We start from the raw sequence: 6,178 nt of genomic DNA, 5'->3' as shown, positions 1-6,178 counted from the left end.
TCCTTCCTTTCCATTATTCTTTTGTGTTTTATTACTGTCATGGTATACACTACCGTAAAGTCATGTAATGTCGTTGTGTTTCTACTGTCTTGTTCTGTCCTGTCTTGTTCTCTCCTGTCTTTGTAAAAAAAAAAAAAGTTTAATGTATTCACAAGAATCCTTTGAGTGGTTCACAATTTACAGGCATGCTTTTCAGTGAACCTCTCAGTTCTTTCTCTTTTTTTTTTCTGCCGATATGCATGTATAATTTCCTATTCGTTAACCATTATCTACCATGTAAAGTTGAATACATGCCTATGTTTGTGTTATGTTTGACGAAAAAGAAAGAAGGAATGAAATAAATGAAATGAAATGAAATGAACATACCAATAGTCCAGACCCCAGTGCGAATACAAGTTTACAAGTTTAAATGACTCTCCACTTCGCGTAAAAAAAGAATGAAATCAATGTACGACTTCATCATTATGAGCAAAATAAAGCAGTCATTGACATATCTAATGTTACATACATATTGAATTGTGTGACTGAGGATAAGAGAATAGGGAAGGAATGGGGAATGGACCCCAGAGCAGTGTCATTTAAAACCCACGACCTCTTGCACTCAGACCTTTGTACCCGCTGTGTATCGCGTCCTTTGACATCATTTATACCCCGCACACACTTTCGTGTGCACGCACACTGCACACCCTGGGTTGGTCCATTATTTTGGGAGGGGTGTCTCCATACCAATTTTGTCCCAATATGCATGTGTAATTACTAGATTTATGTCGTGTCCACGAAGATATATACATCGTACGCATTCATTCCAATTCGAATGAATAAAGTAGAAAATCCAATTTCTAAAACGAATTGGTATGCTCGAAACGAGCTCACCAACAATGACTTCTCAATTTTATTGCAGAAATTTCAAATCCACCGTACATTGATGTGTTCATATTAACATTTTTGATCGCTCAAAAACAAAATTGAGTAATCGAAAGCGAAATTGGTTTCCTATAACACTTTTGAAGGAGCAAACCGAAATCTCTTACCCTAAATCGGAATTGATTGCTGTTTGTTTTGAATTGAATGACCAATAAACACCGAAAGTATGGTATCGTTGAATTTGAATGACCATTCTACGAATTTGATTGGCAGAGTTTGAAATTGACCGGGAAATCCTGTTTTATAAGAACATGGGCAGATGAAGTGAGCAAGTCACCAGAAAAAAAAAAAGAAAAGATGCATAACATCGCTACCAACCAGAAGATTAACGTTAACATCACCGACTGTTTACACCATTCCTTTTCTTGAAATATTGTGTAAAGTACATGTTGGAGCAAAAAGACTGGATAGATTGATTACAGGGGGTTTATGAAACAGTAGCTACAACGAGATTATTTCGCAAATTGGCTCAATACAGACATACTCAGTGCACTCATTAAAAGCAAAGAGAACAAAACAGGGTGTAAATCTGTATTCATTATGCATATAAACAACGGCGGATCCAGGAATTCCATAAAGGGGAGACGCCTTTGCAGAATTGAAGGGGGCGCACAGACCCACACCCATGTTTTTTTTTATTTCTTTTGTTTCAGCCAAACTGCATAAAGGCTAGCACTTCCTTCTCTCTGGTGTGACCACCAGTTCCCTCCCCCCCCCCCCCCCCCCCCACACACACACCTACGCACGAACACACACAAATAATAGTAATGTAATGGGAATAACCAATTATCATTATTCTGCATTCTGGTTTCTTTCTCCCCAATGGCAGACAAATTTAAATCAAAAGAGTTTAAACATTGGGCAATCTTATTATAATCGCCTTTGAGTCTTCTACAGACAAAGAACACAAGTCAACCTATTGGGAGTATTGCATTGTTTCATCTCATTCTTAAATTTAGACGCGTATCTGTCTTGTATTCGTCGTGTAATGCATTTTGCAGATTCTGATTTGGGTTGCTGGTTCTACACGTACGCTCTAACAGAACCCGGACCAGAAAAGACCCGGAACCGGGTCCGTTCACTGGGGTCACAACTCGTTCCAGGTCAACAATGACTTGGAATTGGGTCATGACCCAATTCATGACTCTGAATGGGGTCATATCTGACCCCATTCCTTGTCATTTCTGACCTGGAACGGGGTGTGAACCCAATGGACCCTTTCCGGGTCAGTTCTGACCCGGATGTTTTAAAAGTGTATAGGGATCACACCTGTAAATAAAATGGAATGTCAAAGACCCCTTCACAAATACGTACCAAAGATACCAAAATAAATGAAGAAATAGAATTACATGTAATTAAAAATCAATGATTGAGTTTGGCAAAAAACTGAATAGCTGAAGATATTGAGTATGAATTCCTCTTCAAACTGCATTTTGGTTGGAAGATTGAATTTGAGGGGACTATATGGCTGCATGTACAGATAATAGGTGATTTTTTTTTTTTAGGTGAAAGAAATCGTAGTCTGGCTTTGCAGACCCTTAGACAGAGTGTGAGCCGAAGAACCCGCCTTGAAAATTTGATGGATGAAAGGGTATATCTCCCTTATCCAGGTTAGTGAAGATGAAACACCTCATTTCTCCCAGCTGTTTTACAGAATTGTTTGAATTTATAATTTTAACACACGTCGCTATGGGGAATTATTTACCCGTGTGAGCCCTATAGAGAATGCACGTGATGCACACAAGTCAATGGGAAGAATTCATCCCATGCAAGCTCTGCTGGTTGACCGTTTATGTTAATCTATTGTGTCAGATCCCTTCCTCCTCCCTCCTTCTCCTCACCCACCCCCTTCTCTACTCCCCCCGCCCCCCACCCTTCCAACTCCAACTGGTACTAGATCTTAGCAAATATCAGTCTTCAGTATCACACAACTTTGAATGACTGTGGTATTTTAATGTATATCTTTGTTTTGGCTACCACTGAAACAGCTCAAAATACATAAAGTTAATCTGTTTGACAAAACGAATTCTTTGAAAGTAATTTGTAGGCAATAAGGTGATGACACACACCCACTTAATCAAGGACAACTGACTGCATCTATGTATTCATCTTATGAAAAACTAATCAACACTGCAAGAAATATTTTTGAAAAAAAAAAACCCAATGGGCATGATTTTCAAAAGTGTCCCTTTGAGAAGCTTTACAACCCTTCAATGTGCAGTTTCTCATATGATGTAGGGGCAAATATTATCAAAAACACATTTATGATCGTTAAAAAGTCAATTAAGAAATATGACCTCTACACAAAGGGCTCACACCTGTAAATGAAATGGAATGTCCCAGACCCCTTCACATATTCGTACCAAAGATACCAAAGTAAATGAAGAAAAAAAAATAATTAAAAATGAATGATTCAGTTTGGCAAAAAACTGAATAGCTGTAGATATTGAATAGGAATTTCTCTTCAAACTGCATTTTGGTTGGACAATAAAAGCTTTTCTGATGGAATTTGAGTGGACTATATATCATTGGCTGCATGTACAGAAAATAGGTGATTTTTGGGGGTGAAAAGAACTCGTAGTCTGGCTTTGCAGACCCTTTGAAAGAGTTTAAGCCGAAGAACTCGCCTTGGAAATTTGGTGGATGAAAGGGTATTTCTCACTTATCCAGGTTAGTGAAGATGAAACACCTCATTTCTCCCAGCTATTTTACAGAATTTTTTAAACTTTGAATTTCAACACACGTCTCTATGGGGAATTATTTACCCGTGTGAGACCTGTAACAAATGGCATCACGCAGTGTTTGATTGTTACATTTCATGAATGTACAGACTACAGATGTTATTTTTTACAGAATGTATGCTCAGATAGCAGATACATACAGAAGAGAATAAAAATGTACATACAATATGTATACATAATATATTTCAGTAATTTAACTCAGTTGTTTACTAGGAAATTTAAAGCAAACGAAACAAAAATAAATTAAATTTCTGAAAACTACAGATTTTGGAAAACTCATTAACTAATGATTTAATTAAAGTGTATGATTTAACAAAACGAGAAATTTAAAGACAATGACAATGTTCTATAATGTACAGAATCACAAGAAGATACGTATCAATACAGCACCAGTGCTACATGTGTATGATCAAATTTACATTACACAGTAGTGAATGAACTATGTACATGTAGGCCTAGTTGATAAAAGCTGTTCTTGAGTCACTTTCATCAGTTTCATTTTTCTGTCCTGCCGTTTGTAGTTGGTATTTTAACGATGATACAATGACATTTGACCACATATCCATCAGAAGTATCAGGAGGCCTATACAAAACGTTAACAATACATGTAAAACGTCTTGACACTACTTGTGCGAAGTGTATGCATAATCTCTGCGTGATATTGCCCAATGAATTATTACCATTGTGTACAACGACCGACATGATACGACACACATTGGCTGCACATAACTGTGATGTACGCAACGTACATAGTTATGGGGTCGGACTGGTGATTTCCTGCTTGCGCTATACAGTAGATACCTATACTTGTACTTATCACCAACTTACACGGGATAGAATGGATCTGTTTCTACCTACACAACAGTGTGTCTGATTCAAATCACAGTGCACTTACCTTTACTTTCTCCGATTTTGATACAACTTCTTTATTGAAGGGTATGTAGAAAAATTCAAGGTACTTTCACATTACATCTTGTCAACACGATTGTTAAGTCACGCTTTCAATCAGCTGTAGTGCTACTGAAACTATACCGTAATGAGTATACCAGCAATGTGGAGAATTCCAAAACTGCACACATCGGCTCTCGCAAATCCCTGGTCGCAAAAATAGGCCTATCATTCCGGTTTCTATTACAATCGCTTGATGCGTTGGAGACCGAATTTCCGTCCTTCCTTGTTTGCCTTCTAAAAGATCATTTATATATGCACATATTTATATATACAAACACACACACACAGACAAACACACACATACACACACACACACACACACACACACACACACACACACACATATATATATATATATATATATATATATACATATATATATATATATATATATATATATATATATAATATACAGTGCTTATCAGAAAAAAAAGGTAATCCAACTCTGAAGGGCTACAGTGATTTTATAATTATCAGCTATGAAAAGCGCAATGTTAGATGTAAAGAAAGGGGAACTCTTCCTCTTTCCACTGATACCTAATTATTTTTTTACGAACGTCATGCACTGAGCACTGAACTTTAAATACAACAATGACAAATTATACTTTTTTCCAAGTTTGCGTGTAATTGTGAAGGAACAATGCATGCCTCACTGCATGAATGAGATTTGTCAATGAAAGTTGTCAAATCATTAGGCCAGCCTGTACTAATGCAGGTGTGTGTTTAGGGTTTGTGTTTAGATTTCTCCTAATATTTTATAGTCCATAAACTTTAACATGGGAACCTGTCAGATAGCTTGGTCACTCTCACAGAGGTCAATCCACAGAGTCCATTTTTCTCTGATCATATTCCACACACAGCTCGCAGCAAAAAATCATGTCTTGAATATGTAGAGAGAAAGATGGGTAATGGTTGAGCCTTTACGGAAAGGACCAAGTTATCGACAACGTGACAATGTTGAAGGTTACAGATAAACCATAAAAGGTTAGAAGGAAACGGAATTTATTGTGTTATAGGATGATGGTGATGATGATGATGATGATGATGATGATGATGAAAATAATGATAATGATTATGATGATATTCTTATTTACAAGAAAATACGTATTCAAGATATGGAACTACATGATTGTATAAGGGTACATTTTGATACAGTGATATGACATAACACAGTCTTGTCAAATTCAATGAGTGATATAAATTGTATTTGTCAATGTCTTTCTCATATTTGAGGGTATTGAAGGAGTTGTCAAATAAGCAGAGCTGAAAAGCGCGAGAAATTTATGATCTGTATTTAGTATTTGAGGGATTTGAGGGGTGTGTCTGGGTGGGGACAGGACAGGGGGAGGTTATGCATTTCATATTTATGCCTCCGCCACGAAGTGGTGCCGGAGGCATTATGTTTTCGGATTGTCCGTCCGTCCGTACGTCCGTCCGTCCGCTTTCGTTTACGCGATAACTTGAGTAATATTCACTGGAATTTTACCAAACTTGGTCCAAGTATGAAGTATGATGGGGCAATTATTTGATTAGATTTTGGGTTAAATCAGCTAAAGTCAAAG

The sequence above is a fragment of the Diadema antillarum genome, unplaced genomic scaffold (assembly GCF_040938485.1).
Source record: "Diadema antillarum isolate AM-2024a unplaced genomic scaffold, OU_Dant_1.0 scf00000116, whole genome shotgun sequence".
NCBI classification, from domain to species: Eukaryota; Metazoa; Echinodermata; class Echinoidea; order Diadematoida; family Diadematidae; genus Diadema; species Diadema antillarum.
Note: the sequence above shows the minus strand (reverse complement) of the source record.